Below are 19,320 nucleotides of genomic sequence, written 5' to 3'. Positions count from 1 at the left end.
ATTGAGTTTTGGGGGGTGGTTTGTTATGCAGCATTATTGTGGCCACAGCTGACTACTACTGGGAAGCTACAACAGTGAAAATTAAGTGAAAATATGCATGTTAGCTGGATGCTGGTGTTTTCATGCATCACTGCTTTGTTTAGCCTGTACCAGCTCCAAGGTAGAACTCTGACTTTATCAACTCTTACTGCCTTGGCTTCCCACCCTACCCAAATCCAGTCCATGACCTCAAGAAGCAACATGCATTTTACTAACATCTCGTCATCACACTCTGTCTGCTTCAAACGCATGCTCCCTCTGAGACCCTCCTCATCATTCCTTTTATTCTCAGAGGCAGTTAGCTTTGGACTGCCCCCTTCAGTTTTATAACTGGTGCCCGTCACATAATGTTGTCTTCAGGACCACCCAAGACCAGCAGCAAGCGAGATTCCAGTTGCCAAGATCCATCCCCTTAGATGGTGTGGCAGACACTCCCATTGCTCTGTCTATAGCCCCTTGGCCCTCACTGTCCCAGACTGACACTTCTTCTGTTTCTTCATGAATACACCCGTGCTTTTTGTCTAAAGACCTTGCTCAGACTATATGTGGTCAGGAGAGAAATGCCAGGGAGACGATTTTGTTGGGTGATGGACAGAAGTGTGTGGACAAAACCCTCAGCTTCTTTACCCCTTGGAATGGGCAGTTTTGAGACATGTTCTATGCTGGCTTCATGAGGACCCCAGCAAATTGAGCCCCAGTTGTCCACGGCAGTCGTCCTCTCAGAACTACACCAGTATTGACTTCTTTCCCTACCTGTCTTTCTTAACCTGCTCAGTTATCATCACTTCCTTGGATCATCTCCAAAATAACCTATGTGCACCCTGATGTTTGCCTCAGGGTCTATTTCTGGAGAAACTCAACTTCAAACACATGTGTAAGTGTGTCGTCGGCAGCCGTCCGTCTCGAGAGACGATGGTGTAGCTTCTTAAGAGTCTATCTGCACTGCCGAGAATGGCTGTGCAGTCCGACTCGGGAGTGACACGGTATCTGTCTCCTCCCGTGTTGAATCGACATCTTACGATGATGCTGGAGTGTCCTCTCCAGTGAAGCTGAAGCTACAGAGCCTGGGCAGGGTGATATGGAGGGTCTGCTGTTGACCATGCAGCAGATCCCCCCTCTCTTCGCAGCTGAAGGGTCCAAGGGAAAGACGGAGTCAATACAGCTTGGCTTCAGGTGCGCCGCAGGAGTTGCCAGTGTTGACTACAACGTCAAACCGCCTTAGGGACTCCGGCTCCGGATTTTCTGTCGGGGTTTACTCCCTTAGCCTTTCCCCTGAAGAGGTATGTAGTTAGCATTCAATAAATGGCAACCATAATAATGATGATGATGATAAGTCTGATGAGGGCAATTTCTGTGTACTTTAAATGGGGTACACTTGGCATTGTCCCTAGAAACCTTCTTGGTAGATTTCCCTTGCTTGTTACTTGAACACCTGGACTCATGGACACCTGTTTTCTTTGCCACCCCTGGTTTGGCCTTAATAGTAATAATAATCCATAATGTCTAAGGAGTATTTTAAGAGTTCATAACATGAGTTAATATTCTCTCACTCACCATTCATTTATTGCATCATTATTTTTCAAATGCCTATTATATGTCAGGCATTGCCCAAGGTGCTGGAAAAATAACAGGGAACCAGGACTGGTAAAGCCTGTGCCCTCATGGGACTTATGTTCTAGAGGGGCAGAGGCACACAACTTAACATGACATCAATTTAATTAATTAATATTCTAAACAAAAATTTTAAAATACATATTTTGCAAAAAAATAACCAAACAAGAGCTTACTTAGACTGTGATAAGTGCTACATAGAAAACAGAATAGGATGGTGTGACAGGGAGAGAGGGGTAATCAGGGCCAGTGACTACAAAGAGAATCGGTACCCAGAAGTTCAGGTGTTTATAGCTAGAATATGGAGATGATATATTTCATCTTGGAATCTTTTTAAAAAAGAATTTATTTATTTTTAGAGAGAAGGGAAGGGTGGGGTAGAAAGAGAGGGAGAGAAACATTGATGTGTGAGAGATACATCAGTTGGTTGCCTCTCGCACGTCTCCAACCAGGTACCCGGCCTGCAACCCAGGCAGGCGCCCTGACTGGGAATCGAACCAATGACCTTTTGGCTCATAGGCCAGTGCTCGATTCACTGAGCTACACCAGCAGGGCTCATCTTGGAATCTTGCAATAACCTTGCCAGGTACCTATTCTTTATCTTCTCACCTTCCCAACTCCCCTTTTTTTTCTAATGAGGAAACTGCAGCTCAGAAAATCAGAACTTGCCCCATGACACAGAGAAAATGAGACTTGAAGCCAGTTGTTCAGTTACCCACATGGCACTGAGCAGCCAGGACCTCAGATGAGGGTGTCAGAAAATCCAGATAAATGCCCGCTCACCCCAAACCCTAACTCCTGTGTTGGGATATGATCAGCTGTAAGCCAAGTGTCATTGATGCCTCTCCCACACTCCTGCTCAGTGCTACCAGCCAACACAGCCAACAGGAGGAAGGCAATCCTCACCAGTCCTTCCCCAACAGAGCCAGCTGGGTGCCTGGAGCGACACATGCTGCCTGGTCTACTATGGCAGCCAAAGATGCCAGCTGTCACCTGGCAGCCTTTGGCTAATGCAGCGATGCCGGGAAGTGCCATTACTAACTCCATTACACCTCCCGCTGTGTAGAGCAGCCACAGAAGCACACCATGGATACTGAGGGTGGGCTTTCACTTCTGGACACAGCACCAATGATGGGCATGGGGGCTGGGCAAGCTGGTTCTCGCATGCAGCCTAGCAGGCATGCCTTCCCAATCTTCAGGTTCCGAGTTCAGGATTCTACAGATACAACTCTGAGTTCACCACCACTCAAAACTAATCAGTGGTGCCCACTGTCTAAAATTTTCCTTTATGGGGAAATAGAGGCACAGATCAGGCAATAACTTGTGTATAGTCATTAGGAGCTCTGGCTAGGACCTAGGGACCCTTGTAAGCCTTGGTCTTCAGCCCTGTGTTGAGTATCTGCTGTGTGCAAGGCACTTCACTAGATGCTGATAAGCTCACTTCTATTGAGGAAGAGAGAAGCAGGAACAGTTATGAGCATTACAATAGAATCTATGCGATACAAATAGGTGTGGGTCACCTCCAGGGAGCTCCCAAAGAAGGGAATCAACACTTCTTCAGTGGTGAAGAGAGCAGGCAGGATGTATGAGGTCTCAAAAGTTTAATGCAAAAGTAATGCTTGAACTTTCTTCTGCTCTTTCCAGTAAAATTTACTGGAGTTCTTTCCATTCGCTTAAAATCATTTTATTAAAGGTAAAAAATTCACTATTTATTTCTAGTTTCAGTTTTGTTTTAGTTTGAGCATTTAATCATGGAGGAGGCATTACTGTGAGTTTTAGCAGGTCCCTAAACCTCTGTGCCTTGATTTTTTCAAAGTGTGCTTAGAAAGACTGAATGAGTTAAAATACATAAAGTGCTTATAACAGGGCCCTGCACTGTGCTCTGATTCTTGCCTTCTGTCCCAGAGGACACCATTATGTGGAAATTGGGTATGAATGAGCGATTGCAGCAATCCAGACACCTGCAATTTCCAAACCTCGCTCCTGGGAGCAGCAGGAGCCGGACCCAGTCTCAGTGAGCTGGGGCCTGTGCGTGAAGCCACGGTTGACCTGCAGTGCTGCTGCGAGGGCCACTGCAGGATGGTAGCCCCTTGGTATATGAACGTGGTGCTTATTACTTCTCAAAAGACAACCACGTGGCCTGTGGGTTTGTCTTTTTGTTTGCTACAGGCCAGCATTTGTCTCGTTGCTAAAACACACCTATAAACAAACAAATAAACAAACAAACAAACAATCCACACTGCAAAGAATTTCCATTGAGAGGTGAGACACATATTTCGACAAATCAGAGGACAGGGACGCCCCATCACAGCCATTTTCATAGCCTGCTGTGCTTGTGACTGGGTATGGAGAGGTTCAGCACAGAAATGATATTCCTAAGTGGGTCTCAGGTCTTTGCTCTTTGCTGACCTCACATGGGAGGGGCTGGCAAAGACCAGGACAGGTCAGCTGTGAGTGGAACTGGATTTCAGAACAGAGCAGTAGGTGGGAATTTAGGGCCAAAAGCTTACTCTCCAAGGAGCTTAGTGCATTCAAGACCCACCAAGAAACATCTAGGGCTGGTAGGACCGACATCCAGCTGATCCCAGGCACACGGGGAGGGGCAGGTTGCCGCATACACTCAGATGAGGAAAACAAGTAGCGTTTGTTTGGCGCTGAGGATACAGAACACCTCCAAGTTCTCACAGCCTGAGGGAAACAAGAGACAGCGCAGTATCTGGGATATGCCAGGGCAAAAAATGAGTTATGGTGCCCACTGGAGCAGAGCGGACTCTGCAGCTGCTCTGTCTCTGTGCCTTCAAAGATGCCTTGTCCCTCCCCCTTCCCCAGGATTTTGTCCTTCAGAGGAAGAGACCCACCTGTAGCTACCTTCAAAAGCCTGCTGGGAACTTGCTAATTGGATCATGTCAATGCTCAAAAACCTTCAACAACTCCTCAGTGTAGACCGAAGTCCAAATCCAAGGCTCAGCACCCGAAGCCCTTCCTGATACGGCCCTTAAGTTCCACCACTTCCTCTATTCTGTGTCTGAACCACAGTACACACACTCATCACAAATAAACCTGTATTTACTTTCTCTGGGCCTCTGCCAATGCTGTCTCCTTTGCCTGAAGGGGTCCCTTACTCTCTCCTCATCCTAAACTCGTTATTAATGTGACAAGTTTTATTTGACTGGTTTTGAAATGACTGTGGAGCAGATGGCAAGAAAGGCCAAATAGGAGCCTAAAAAGTGCTCGAACTCTTTCTCCTTCTGCTGGAAAGCTGTCACCAGGGGAGCGCACCTGGGCCAGCTTGCTAGAGGCAGAGGACCCTTGTGAAACAGATGAGCCATCCCAGCCAAGGGCCCCAGACCAGTCAGCCCCCAGTGGACCCAGCATCAGTTTGCAGACCCATGAGTGAGCCCAAATTGTGAACCACAGAATTCTGTGCCAAATAGCAGTTGTTTGAAGTTATACTTTTTGGGTGGTTTCTTAAGCATGAGAGATACCGAATGCCGCCATCAGCTGTTCTTATCAGTCTAGTATCTCTTATCCTTTCTGTTGGTAATAGCAACCTGATTTTATATCGATGAACATCCTCCCATTCTCAGTCTACGCATATGTACTACTGAAGCTAATTCAAACTGCTCCTCTCTCTCTAGGGATAGTCAGAGCATCACTGGCCATCAGGGTGGGCACATGACTCAAATAGGCCAGTAAATCTCAGATCTGGGACTTTCACTAAAATTCTTAGAAAAATGATGCCTTTTTTCCCGGCAAGGTGCCTAAGCTAGGAGAATGCCAGCCTTGAGCAGCCTGAGAATGGCGCTCACTTGGAAGAGAGAAGAACTGAGAGATAGAGAGAGTCCCACAGATATTACGTGTGCCCCTGGATCAGTAAACTACAGTTCCTGGGTTTTTCAATTGCATTAGATAAAAATATACTATATTTCTGTTTAACCCAGTATGAATATGTTCTCTGTCATTTATAGCCAAACATTTCTGATACATTGCTCAAATTCTTCCTCTTGTAAGAAATGTTACCTCAGCTCCCAGGAAGAATGGAGGTGCCTATAGATTTCTGCATATGGTTACGAACCCTAATTTCAAGTCAGAGAAGCCTGTCCTCAGATCTTGGATTTGTCATTTGCTAGCTGTAGGTACCTGGCAAGACACTTAATATCTCTAAGCCTGGATCAAATGGCTGTTTTATATTACACACCTCATAGGGTCGTTGTGAAGAGTAAATGAAACCATGTATATAAATCACTAGGTACAAAGTTAACAATTGTTATTATTTAAAAATATTTTTGTTATTCCTTACTCTCTTGAAGGCAAGAATAACGGCCTAATCATTCCTTTATGCCTTATTATGTTTTATTTTTATTTTCAGTCCATTGCATAAAGCTTTAAACATAATAGATGCACATATTTTTTATTGGTTCCTTGGGCAAGATGATAAGGAATCTGTCCTCTCACCAGAAGAACCCCATTCTTTCTGGTCAATCACCCCAAATAGGAAAACAGCTGATTTTTGAGGTGTCAGGTTGGAGTCTCAGTTATCTAGCATAATTTTCTCGCCCTGTCCATTGGAACCCAATGGGAACATAAAACATTATCTTTGCTTGGCTCCATTAGGGTGATGGCCTGATACAGCACATGGTATGTGATGAGTGATTTACATATATGATAATGGGAAGAATGTAGTCACATGTCAGCAGTGTGAATATAATGGGCATGAGTTTTTGTTGCCTGCTTGTATCTTTTCCTCCCTCTCTTGATGCTGCAGTCAAATTTTATTAAGAAATTACTCCTGTTCTGCCTCTTCTTCTGTGTGATTATTGAGGGGTGGGCTTTCCTCCAACTCCAGCTATGAGCTCTCCAATCAGGCTTGACCAACTAGGGCCCTCCATTACTCTGACCACAGAGCTTGCTTTGGAGATAGGCACATGAGCCATGTCAGGCCAATGGGTGTTGGTTCTGGAACTTTTGCTGGAACTATTAAGGAAGAGAAGGTTTCTCTCTCTCTCTCTCTTTATTGGGGTTGCTATGCTAGAAGGATGATTCCAAAAGTTCGGGGCCTCCACCTTACAACCAAGAGGAAAAACCTGTCAGGGGTGATGGTAATTCAGAAGAAAGTCAAGGCAAGAGATGTGTAGTCATGACATGTTTGAGTCCTTCTAGTCAGTTGATATCTTGGAGACCAACCTACCCCTATACTTTTTAGTTGCTTGAGCCACTATTTTCCCTTTTGGACTTAAGGCAGTCAGAATTGGGTTTCTGTCACTGAAAAAGCCCAAAATAACCTCTCTCAGTCTCAAGTTTGTTTGTTGCTAAATGGGGTTTAATAACACCTCTCCCATACATGTCTAGCAGAGTGTGGCATACAGTGGGAGCTCCACAACATGTAACTGTTCTTCCTCTGAGCTCTGGGAGTGATGGCCATCCCCCTCTCTTTTCCAGGCAGCAACTCCTCCATTGGCCAGCTGATTAGAAATTTTACAGAAGGCTGAGAGGCCAGCAGCCCCTTTTCTTGATGCAAACAGCATCATTTTATCCAGACTGATGTAGGAGCTCAGCAGAAAGTATATTTGTCCCTGAGCTTTCTGACTGCCACCCACGATGTGCCCAGCAGGCAGCCTGCTATGTTTTATGCACTACAGCAAGATGATAAACCTTTGATTTTTGCTCCTCTCTGCTTCTTGGGAATAATGGGTCCATAATGAATTACAGCCCCAAGAATAGCTATAATTGTAACAATGCCACAGAGAGGAAGCTGGCAAATCAGCTGGCCCCTTGAAATGTGCCTACTTTGTTCCAGTCACAAATGGGTACCAACTTTTTTTTTTTTTTTTTTTTTTATCCCAAACTTTTAATAAGTAGTGGGCTTTCTGGAGCAAGTGGAGAATAAAAGTCATACAACTGGAAGGTTTTATTCTTGGTTTGCTTGCGTCATTCCCTTGCCTGGACAATTTCCCTTGGAATTTGTCTCAGGGAAAGAATATTGCTGCACCCTTTCCTCCCAATACTGCAGATGCCACACATCTGGCATTGTCAAGGAATTGACATCTCCCTAATATTGGGCATCATTTTGTGCACTGTCCATGGTGCTGATAAGTGGTAGTACAGAAATCTCAGAGGAGAGGTCTTGGCCAGCTCAAAGACGGCGTTGTGTAATCAGGGAGATGGGTGGGTGGTGGTCGAGGGCAGGGCTTCAAAGGCTGGTAGAGAGGTGCTATCCCCAGCTACACAGTCCTTTCCTGTCAGCATGTCTTTTTGGAAGTCCGTAGCAACTTGGCTCTGTCTCAGATCCTGGGATCCACACAGAAGTAAATAATGAGCCGTCAAGAGTCAGGATGGTAAATATGATTCTCCAATGTTCAACTGGCCTTGTAGGTAAACATTGGAAGAATCAGTATCGATTATATTTAGTAGCTAAAATTACTGTATATTGCTATATGTCAGGCACAGTGCCAAGTACTAGGAATCCATTTTCTCATTTAATCTTTACAATACCTCAGTAAGTTAGATACTGTTCTTGTCCATATATTTTTTTTAACTGAGAAAACTGGAACTTAAAAAGAAAAATGGCTTGACCCAAGAACCACTCTTTTAACCATCATGTTATGCAAAGTGAACATGCTCAAGACTGGGGTCTAGAAGACCCAGGAAAGTCAGATTCCAGCTTAATAGGTTACTTAGAGCAAGCCACTTCTCTCACCTGGACCTTGAGTTCCCCAGCTGAACTAGTGAGTTCACCCTAAGGCCTCCAACTCACCAGGTAGTCTTGGGTTAGTGGTAAGCTCTCTGTCATTGGAAGTAAGCTTGAGTCATAGCTAGGGAAGCACATTACAACAAAGTCACAGAAGGGATTCCATCACAGGATGGGAGATGGGTCCATGTGACCTTTACAGTTCTTTCTCCTGTGAGAGCCTGAGGCTAACATGTTTTCTCACCTATTTTCAAATCAAGAAGGCCAATATTTGTGCTCACTGGGGCTTGGTCCTGCTGATTGCAAGGCAGCTCTATTTTTCTGCTTCAGTTTACTACTGTGACTCAGCAGGAGGTGGGGAGGAAGCACCCATTTGCTCAGCCTTCCTCCTGAAGACCTTGCTTGGCTGAGCACAGAGACAGCGGGTGGGAGGGAGTGCCCCAAGATAATTGCTCAAAATATATTTGTTGCCGATGTTCCCTTTGTCTTCTGCAGGTAGCAGATTTCCCCACCGCTAACAGGGTTCTCATTTCATTGAACGATGAATGCCCATTAGGGAAGCTTGTCTCTTTCTTATTGTGGCAAGTGTCTGACACAAAAGGGCAGGTACCACTTAAAATGTCAAGGCAGCAGTGCAGCTGGCAGGTAAATTTCCGTGTAAAAATCCACTTTCTGCTTAGTAGCAGGGAAATGATGTAAGATTTTCTGATGGCAGTTGAATACAAGGAGTGCCTTCAGCCAGAGGAAGGGGCAAACAATTTCAGTAATCCAGCCAGTTCTTCGACCAGCTTAATATTTCAGCGATGGCTCCCTGCACTCTCGCATTCCCAGTCTTCATACAAGGCACCCATTCCCCTCCCAAGGCCCCTCTCCACATTCCCTATTGATCCGCACCTCCTTCCTCATCACCTCTCCTCCATCTCTACTGCCATGTCTTCTTGAAATAATATCCTAACTGATCTCTCTGCCTCTAACTTCTCTGTATGACAATCTATTCTGCAGGTGGTCACCATTTGAAGACTATTGAAAGGTAATTCTAAGCAGCAGTTTCCCAGAATGTAAAATTTCAATTTTTTTTTTTTTTTGAGTGTTAACAGAAAACAATTAAACAATGCCCCTGACGGCCAACCCCAAGCCTCATATCTACCAAGGAATTGCTATATTAAGCCAGGAACACAGTAGGCACTTCATGCATTAACTTACTTTTTACAACAGTTCTATGAGGTGGGTATTAACAGACTCATATTACAACTGAGAGAGATTAAGTAACCTGCCTAAGATCTCCCAATTTTTAAGTACCTCATCCAGATTTAAACCAAAATTTAAATTTGTTTAGAAATTAGAAAAAAGAACTACATTTTCTCTCTTTTATTATTATTATTAATAGACTTAATTTTTTAAAAGTAGTTTTAGGTTTACAGGAAAAGTGAGTGAAATGTATAGCGAGTTCCCATATAATGCCTTATAAATTTACATTAGGGTCCACTCTTGGTGGTGTTCATTCTATAGGTTTTAACAAACTTATGGTGACAAGTATCCACCATTACAGTATCAAACTGGATAGTTTCACTACCCTAAAAATCCCCTATACTCCAGCTATTCACTCCTTCCCCCAACTCTTGGCAACCACTGATCTTTTTACCATCTCCAACTCCTGACGCAGCTGCCTAGAGGACCTCAGTAGTTTCTAGCTTCTCCTACTCCCTGGAAAAATTATGCAGGACAGGATTCAGCAAAACCGGACACCACCACCACTGACTAAGCTTACGGGTGCTTAAGAACTCATCATTTGTTTGCCTGGCTGTACAGACTTGGCAGGTGGCTGTGAGTGGAGAGACAGGACTACGAATGTCATCAGCAGAGTCAGAGAATTCAACATAGGGAGCAGGTGGTAGGACACAGCAGCAAAGAACTGTTGGGTCAGGGGCTCCCTTGGGCTGCAATGGGGTAGCTAATGCTGATTGCGCCTGCCTGTGGCAAGCATACCTGTAACGTCTCCTTCAGAAGAGCACCCCTTCCACACACCAATCACATATGTAGTGAGGCACTTTTGAGACTTTAACGTGCATATGGATTTCTTGGGCATCTTGTTAAAATGAAGATTCTGATTCAGTCGTCTGGGGCAAGGCCTGATAGTCCGCATTTCTAACAAGCTCCAGATAGTGCTGAGAGTAGCAAGGATATAGAAGACAAAAAATGAATATATCTTGGGTGCATTGCCTATTTCGTCATTGGGCTTGCTGCCTAATTTCTTTAAAAGCTCTGGTTGTTTCTTATGCTTCAGAGAAATACTTGTACCTGTCTGAGTTCGATTCTAAGTTCCACCATTAAGGAGGGACATTTTCAACCTGCAATGCGTTCAGATGAAGGCACCTGGGATGGATAATGAGGTCAATTATTCAATAACCAATTTAGTCTTTCAATAAATATCTGCCAACTTTCTACAATGTGCTGAACACTGTCCTTTTGGGACTTCCAGTCTAGAAGTCAAAGGGGCCCAAATGAAGCAAGCAGTCAAAGTAATTTCAGGCTGTGTTAAGTGCATGGAAGAATACTAACAAAAGGCTAAGTTGGAGACTAATGAGGGGAGAGGAAGCATTTTAGAATAGTGATTGTATTAGTTTCTACCTTCTGCTGTAACAAATCAACACAGACTTAGCGGCTGAAAACAACAAAAGTGCATTCTCTTACAGTTATGGACGTCAGAAGTTTAAAGTCAGTGTCACCGAGCTAAGGTCAAGGTGTCTCGGGACTGCTTTCCTTCTGGAGGTTCTAGGGGAGAATCGGTTTCCTTGCCTTTACCAGCTTGTAAAGGTTACTCACATTCCTCAGCTCAATACCCCTTCCTCGAATCATGCCAAACTGTGTCCACTGTCACATCTCCTCTGACTCTGGCCCTCTCATCTCACTCTTATAAAGACCCCTGTGATTAAACCAAAGCCACCAGGGTAACCTCCCCAACTCAAGGTCTTTAATCATACCCGCAAAGGCCCTTTTGCCAGGTAAAGCAACATATTCACAGGTTCCAGAGATTAGGATGTGTACATCTTTGGGGAGGGGGGCATGGGCATTATTTTGCCTACCAAAGAGGTCAAAGGGGTCAAGAAAGCTACTCTGAGGAAGTAATATTTAAGCTAAAGACTCAGGACAAGTCAGATATGAGAAGAGAAGAAACAGTGTTCTCAGTGGATGAAACGGCCAGGGCAAAAACCCTGAGGAGGGAGTTTTCTAAGCCGGAGCACCAGGGAGAACCCCAGTGTGGCAGAGCCCAGGGACAGGGAACAGACAAGACGAGGGCGGAGCAGACGGCAGGGCCAGGGGCCAGGCCTGCTGTAAGATGGGTGAGGACTCTGGTTTTCACTCCCAGTGTGATTAGGAGCCATTGGAAAGCTGAAGCCAGTTATTGCGATGATCTGACTTGTTTCCAAAGGGGTGACGGCCCCTCAGCTCCAGCCCCTATTTGCCAGCCAGGTCTTCTGATTTCTCAGGGAAAACTGGAAACCTGGCTATTTTTAATGTCAAACTCCCAATTTTAAATTACTTAACAATATAATGAAAAAAATTAAAGCACACACACACGTAAGGTTTGGCCAAGAGCTGCCAGGGCACTGTCTCTGAAGAGGTTCTGCTACTTACTCACTTCGTGACCTGGAATGAATGACGGAGACTTCTGGCCTCAGGCTCCCAGTCTATACAGTGGAGAAAGTAACAGTGGGCTACAGCAGAGGGTTCTTGTGAGGATTCCAAGTCTATTAATGAGAGAAATCCATATAAAATACTTAGCACAGCACCTGGGAGCATTCAATATGCACATATCTATGTATATATGTTTTCTAATTTGAGGGGATTAGATGAAGGTTTGAAATAGATGACCTTTAAAATTGCTTCTGGCTCTGAGATTCCAAGATGATAAAATATTTCTCATTAATCAGACCATATATTTAATAGCAGGAGACCTAAGTTGTCTTCCCTCGCCTGGATTTAGATTTAATTTCCTTACCCAGTATGCATCGCACAGAAAGCATATTTGGTAAAATGGAAAAGGGCTTGAAGGCAACTATGCTTGATGGCAAGGAACAGGGTCACCTGTTGCTGATCATACACAACATCAAGGAGGTAGAGCCCCAGCAATCAAGTGGTTAGAGACCCAGAGTCTGCTCAGCTTGCCCTTTTCCTCAAGAGTTTTGGAATTGACATCTCCTGTGGTTCCTTGCTTCTTCCTACCCAGGGGAGTAAAATCTGGGGGAGGAGATGGGCATGTGTGTACAGCTTGTTGCCCTCAGGCATGTGAGCCTGCATATTAAGGGTTTTTTCTTGGGAGGGACTCCTCCCAGGGCCACACTTGGCATCTCCTCATGTCCAGGACCCTCTTCAGAAAAGCACAGAGCAGAGTCAGGGAAAGCCTGATCCCAAGTAGAGCTCCAGGAGAGAGGGGTTGTCCCCAAGCTCTGGAGAATGCAGTGGATTTGAATTTTATCAGTAAGAGCAATGTGTGCAAATGAAACTGTCCAATAAATTTAATGGCTTCTTGGAATACCATCCAGGGACACTTTGGCATACCTGCGCACCCACAGTGCGCACTGAACTTTCATTTCTTTATCAAGCTTCAGAAGTAGCTTGGAGTTGGGAAGATCAAGACCCTTTCCTGATCACCAACATATCTCTCTCTAATTGGACATCCCAACAGGAGACTGAGGTCACAGTGGTAGGCTGGGAGGTCCCCATTTCTCTGAATCTCAACTTTCAGTATCTCCAGAATGGATAAAAGGCTCCGACTGTGCGACTTTAGGGGAAGGTGGGAGGGACCTTCTCGGCACCATACAAGCAGAAGGCATAGGTTTTGATGTTATTTGTGTCCTGGGCTGGCATCCTTTTGCCTCAGCCTGGTGCTCAAGGCCCCCTGTTAAGGTTCTTTGTCTGCAAACCACCAGACTGACTCAAGCTAGCTCAGGCCCAAAGGGGGTTTAATGAAAGGTTATGGGGCTGACAGAAGCAAAAAAAAAAAAAAAAAAAAAAAAAGCTGAGGCCTTGCGCAGGGCCAGCAGAGGCAGCTCCAGGATCCAGGGCAGAAACAGACTCGCTCCCTTGGGACTATATCTGACAAGCTGGCACAATGGTTTTCTCTCTGTGTGTCATTCTGCTCAGGATTCGAATCCCTGAGAGCTTCTGATGGTGTAGATCTGCTCTCTCCTGGCCAGGACCGAAAGGCCCGCCAGACTGCATGCTATGAGGAACCAGGTTTCTCCTAAGATGTATTGATATACTGTTACCAGAAGAAAAGGGAGGCAGGCAGGCAGAAACCGCAGCTGTCTACCATAGAGGCCCTGCACAACGAGGTTCCAGCCATCCCTACTGGCCGTTTCCCATGACTCCCAACATGCACTGTCCCCTCTCTTTCACTATAGCCCCCCATTTCTTTCAGTTTACACCTTGCTCACTCTGGGATGCCCTTTCTGCCTATTTCTGCATGTCCCCATGTCTATGTCATGTGGACCTCTTCCTGGTCTCTGCCTGTCATGCATCAGGATGTGGGTTGAATCACAAGAGTTAAGAAATAGGTGTTACTGGGAAAAGCAAAAACTTACAAAGCTGGTACTTCCATACCCCATGGAGAGAAGCCAATCCTGGCCCCAGATTGAGGGTCTGATTTCCAGCAGGGACCCAACGGCTTCAAACCCCCAGTGGCTTAAATGTAGCATGCTATCTCTGTGAGCAGGCACTCACAAACTGCTCCAACCACTGATCTGGCGAGAGGGAGGACATGTCAGTGGTTGGGCAGGGAGAGGTCTGGCTTTCAAGTCCATGCTCCTCACACTTGGAAGGTCTGGCCTTGGAGAGGGATGGGGGAGGGGAGGCACTAACTTATTTCGAAAACCTTGGCTTAATCACAAGGAATAATCCTTAGAGACTGTAAAGCATAGAACCCTCATTCTACCCATCTGAGCGAGGAGCCTTGTTAGTGACTGCCCTAACCGTTTTCCTGGTTCAGTTCCCACCTTACCTCCACCTCAGTCTCCCACTGGGATTAAGGAGCCCCACAGGAGGGGAAGCTTTTTTCCCTACTGTATCACTGACACGCAGAGGGAAAAACGGGGGGTTAAACATATGTCAGAACAACTGAGTTAGTTTAAGAATGTTGGATCCTGTTGGACAAATACATGTCTAAGTCATAGCTGTAAGAATGAAGACCAAGAACCATACTTGACTGAATGACTAGACTATTTAAAATCCTAGACTTATCCCTTAGCTGAAGGCCCAGCATCTGCTCCTCTGGAATAGCTTTTTCTGACTCACCCCACCAGAATTTGGCACTTCCTGTATACACCTGCTCAGTGTATACTTGCTGAAACAATTGTAGTTGTTTGGAAGCATTATCCACTGTTTGTTAGTCTGTCTCCTTGAGAACAAAGAGATTGTCTTATTCTTTTCTATATCCTTAGCACCTAGTATGCATTCAGTAAATGTCTCATTAAGAAAGGAACACCAAATTGTTGCTGGCACCCCATATTATGGCAGTTACGACAGAACAGGTGGAAGGACTCGGGGTGGGGTTTGGGAGTTCTGAAAGCCAGAAGGGAACGGGAAGATAGAAAAAGGGGAAAAAAGAAAAAGAAGAGAACAAAAGAGAGGTTCAGAAGGTAATGCTCCAGGAGGGAAACACAAACTTAACAAGGCAAGAATGCAGCAGTTTTGAGTAGAATTCCAGGAAAACATTGATCAGACCCCACAGTTCTTTCTCTAGGACTTGTTGCTGAGAGTTGATTCCTGCTGTCACTCCTCTCTGAAGTGCAAATTAGAAGACTAGCCACTGTTCAGGGCTCTTTAGACACTCTTTATATTCCCTAGATCTGCTATGATGGGGACAACTTCTGGGGAACTGATTTTTCTGTACTGTAGCCCAAAAGCTGGGATACTACTGAGACCTGGAAGAAACCAGATTTGGCTCCTTAAGTGGGCTCACAGGGTCGTCTTTATCTCTCTGGTTGAGAAGCAGTGTTTCTGTATCTACTCTGATCATCCATAGAGCTGGATTTCACTACACCTGCTCAACCACATCTGTCACAAAAAGAACACGATACAGAAACAGAAGACAGAGGATGACAAAGGGTGCTCTGGAGACCCTTTCTCCAATTTATTTGACTCTCACTGTGAGCCCTCTTACTGAGGGAACACCCTCAGTGAGTGGCGAGCATTGTCTCACTGAAGTCTCATCTTTGAGGTAGCCATTTTTATTATTCCCATTTACAGGTCAGAAAACCAAAGTTGAGAATAATATAACTTGTCCAAGGTAAGATACCAGGTCCCCATTAGAACTTATATTCCCTTCACCATGATGCTGCTGAACCATTACCAATCAGGAAGCACAAGATCACTGGTGGGTATGGCACACTGCTGCTGATGGTGATGATGATGATGATACATAGTAGCTATGTTGTTATTATTATTAAGCATTAATTTGTACCCAACACTGTCCTAAGTGATTCACATACATTGTCCTATTGAAACTTCCCAACAACCCAGTGAGGTTGGTTTCATGATTTATTTGTAGACAGGAAACTTGAAGCCCAAAGAGACTGAGGGACTCACCCAAGTCTGCTCAGTGAGTTGTGCAAAGGCTGAGCTCAGAATTCAAGTCTGTCTGGCTGTGATGATGAAGCTAAGGCTGGGAAGGTTAAACCAGAGAATTATTTCACTGATCGGAGTTCCTGTGTTTCACAGAACCTTCTTGGAAGAAGAAATCTCCAGGGATCTTTTGATTCACCCCTCTGCCCTTGGGTAATTAAGCCATTATTACTTGCTTTTGATACTTGTAAAGGGGTCAGGAATTTTTTAAGGGGATCATTCAAGGTCACACAAATTGGATATTCAGAAATGTGTTTGACATCATCTCAAGCCCCCCTAAGGTTGGTAGGTGATCATGAGTTGTCTGATCCATCGTCCTGTGCTCTCTTGGCCTTTCTCCATTTCATTCTGCCGCAGGTGCTCAATGTCTATTTCATGTCCCTGAGGTCCTGGGCCCCTTATTATTCCTGCCTCTGCTGCCTTTTGAATTTCTTTCTTTTATGAGAATTTTTCTCTCTGTGTCCCTCCTGATCCTGTTAGGTGGCTAAAGTCAGTTTGATCAAGCTCATTTGCACTAAAGCATTATTTATCATAGCAATCCTTCTGGGGCAGTGCTGCATTTTCAAGCATCCCATCTCAATCCAAGACCAATGCTGTACACTGCGGCGCAGAGGCAGGAAGCCTTTGGTGAGGTTTTCTCTCTGGTTAGGCAGATCACTTGACCTGCACATGAAGGCATCTCCTTAGCACTTACCAGTTCAGAAAACGCCTTTCCTGGCAGAGCTTCAGCTGCCTTAATCTGCAAAATGGGGATGGGAATTTTTGCCTGGAAGGGGGTTGGGTCTGCTGCTTTCTTGCAGCACTAAGATCAGTCTAATTCCAGAAATCTAATCTGGGGAGGCAGAAGCTGTCAGGCAGCCAGCGAAATTAATGAGAAAATTGGAGTAAACACAATGCGTGTCTTGTCTGCTCGGGCTGGGAGAAGGTGACTTGGTGCCAGGCTGCCGAGTCGGGCTCTCGGGGGGGTGTGCACACAGCCTACGTGCCTCTTTGGAGGTGCTGTGTGTGCGGCGCTAATGAATTCAAAGGCACGGTTGAGGCTTAGAAGAGAATGCCTATACCTGGATAGCTTCTGGAAAACCTTTCATTTACTTGAATCACATCTCAGATCTGCCCTCTGTGATCAGATTAATGAGGAGTAGCGCACACAAAGCCCCTCAGTGTGGGATAAAAAGACATCATGCTCAATAGGAATGGCAAGAGGGAAAAATCAATAAATGATTGAAGAGCTTCTGAGTCTTTGCCTGGGCATAAGCTTCACAAAGTAGGGTTTCTTTTTTTTCTCTCTGCACTGTGAGATGCAAATGTCAGGAATGAAAGTTGCCATTTGATTGAGTCCCTTGTAATAGGGAGATTCTTTCGTCAAGGATGTACACGGGAGGAGCTGCCATTTCCTGAGAACCCATTTGCTTTCATTGACCAAATATTTTTATTCCTGGCTCATTCCTTTGAGGGGAAATTTGCTTGGCAGAAAACAAGTACAAGACGGGTAATGAGGACCTAGCCCATGGGTCTGTGCTCAGAAAGTGGGAGCAGAGAGTGAGGGGCAGATGCAGTTCAGGGTGAGAGCGGCCCAGATTGTCTTAACAACCCTCTGGTTTTGGGTGACCTGGAAGTTGAATTGAAAGGGCATGACTTACCCTTTTAATCTTTATTATAGAGGAACTAGAGCATAGTGCAAGGTTGTAAATGCAATGCTCATATTGGGAAAACTAGTAATGTAGTAGGGGGTTTGGTCTGTGTGTAGAAAAGTCAATGTCCACAGGAGAAGCCCTCAGCGTCTGGGGTTACTAGTGAGTGGTGGGGACTGTGCTGAACTGCAAAGCTCTGGACTGTCAGGGATCAGCCTCTGGAGAGTAGCTGAAAGCACAGTCTGTTGAATCAGGAAACCTGGATTAGTTCTCCCTCTTGTTGATTTTGTTACTTTGGCTAAGTTATTTATTCTCATAAAGTGAAAGTAGAAGGTCAAAATGTAGCATGAGAAAGATGATCCCTATACTAGTCAGTTTAGGCTAAGATATGCCATTGTAACAAACATCTCTTGTTCTGGGTGAATTGTGTCCTCTGAAAAGTCATATGTTGAAGTCCTAACTCCCAGGGTATCAGAATGTAACCTTGTTTGGAAGTAGGATCATTACATATATAATTAAATAAGATGAGGTCATTAGGGTGGACACTAATCAAATATGACTGGTGTCCTTACTAAAGGGGGGGAATTTGGGTACAGACATGCACACCGAAAGGATGCCAAGTGAAGACAAAGGCACAGATCAAGGTGATGCTTCTCTAGGCCAAGGAATGCCAAAGATGAGTAGCAAACTACTAGAGTCTAGCAGAGGGGCATGGGATGGGTTCTCCCTCACAGTCCTTAGGAGGGGCCAGCTATGCTAACAGCTTGATCTTAGACCATCCACTTTGAGAATTGTGAGACGATACATTTCTGGTGTTAAGCCACCCAGTTTGTGTACTTTGTTACAGCAGCCCCAGCAAGTATAATACATTCACTAAATTCTAATGGCTTAAAACAACAGTTTATTTCTTGCATAAGCTACATGCCCATTTTGGGTTAGCGGGGGGCTCTGCTATCATAGTCTTTCAGGTACCCATGCTGGTTCACCTCAGCAAGGGACAAGGGCATAAAGAACGGCACATCAGCTCTTAAAGACACCGCTCACATTTCATTGACCAAACCAAGTCACATGACCATGCCTAATAGCGAGGGGGGAAAAGAAGTATAATTGCTTCATTACCTGGAAGGAGAAGAAAACCAGGTGATGGGCACAACTAATGTCTATCATAATTATTTCAGAATATTGGCACAGAAAAAAAAGATTGGAAAAAGCCGTTTTCTTCTTCTTCTTCTTTTTTAAGTAAAATAAAGGTTAGTTCACTTATTGAAGGCTAGTAAGTAAATGGACCAGAAGAAACTCAACTCTAAGTTTCTTTCTATCAAGGAATGGGATAAGGTCACCATTATGGGTAGTGAAGCCTCCTTACCCAAAAGGCTTTGCACATAAGATGGACATGTATACTTATACTACCAGGTTGAGTTTATTGTTGCCTAGAAGCATACTGATAAAGTGGATAACTTTGAAGAGTGACATTCCATTTACCATGTCTATATCCATAAGACAACCTCCCGTAAGAGGTACTGATTCAGGAGATGATGGGGAGGGATGTTTACTCAAGGAAATATAGTCTGTGGATATGGAGGAAAAGGAGGTAGATGATGGATGAGAGATGGTGTCTTAGGGCAGGTTCCCCAGAAGGAGACTCTGAGATGATTGTGTTTTTGCATGTGATTTATTAAGGCAGTGCTATAAGAAGAAGCTGAGGAGGCAGTCAGGGTAGAAGGACAT

Source organism: Furipterus horrens, unplaced genomic scaffold, assembly GCF_987537825.1.
Source record: "Furipterus horrens unplaced genomic scaffold, mFurHor1.1.pri manual_scaffold_10, whole genome shotgun sequence".
Classification (NCBI taxonomy): domain Eukaryota; kingdom Metazoa; phylum Chordata; class Mammalia; order Chiroptera; family Furipteridae; genus Furipterus; species Furipterus horrens.
This window is presented reverse-complemented; position numbering follows the sequence as displayed.